The following is a 614-nucleotide window of genomic DNA, read 5'->3' as shown; positions in this document are numbered from 1 at the left end:
AAATTATCCGCTCATCACAACACCAAACTTAAATTGTTGCTTGTCCCCAAGCAACTGAAAATAAAAATAGGATAAAAAGAAGAGAATATACTATAGACTCCAAAATATCACGGAAACATAGCTCCAATTAGATGAGCGGGACTAGTAGCTTTTTGCCTCCGAACAGTTTTGGCATCTCACTCTATCTCTTGAAGTTCAGAATGATTGGCATCTATAAGAACTCAGGACTCAGATAGTGTTATTGATTCTCCTAGTTAAGCATAATGATTCTTGAACATAGCCAGTGTATGAGTCTTGGCTGTGGCCCAAAGCATTCTGTCTTCCAGTATTACCACCGGATACATTCATGCCACAGACACATAATTGGGTGAACCTTTTCAGATTGTGACTCAGCTTTGCTAAAGTCTCCAATTAGAGGTGTCCAGGGTTCTTAAGCACACTCTTGTTGCCTTGGATCACAACTCTTTATTCTTTTATTTTTCTTTTTCTTTTCTTTTTCTTTTTTTTTCGAAATTTTTTTTTCTGCTTTTTCTTGCTTCAAGAATCAATCTAATGATTTTTAGATCCTCAATAACAGTTCTCTTTCTCCTCATTCTTTCAAGAGCCAACAATTT

This window comes from Arachis duranensis, chromosome 7 (genome assembly GCF_000817695.3).
Source record: "Arachis duranensis cultivar V14167 chromosome 7, aradu.V14167.gnm2.J7QH, whole genome shotgun sequence".
Lineage (NCBI taxonomy): Eukaryota > Viridiplantae > Streptophyta > Magnoliopsida > Fabales > Fabaceae > Arachis > Arachis duranensis.
The sequence above is the reverse complement of the archived record's forward strand: the minus strand, read 5'-3'. Positions refer to the sequence as shown.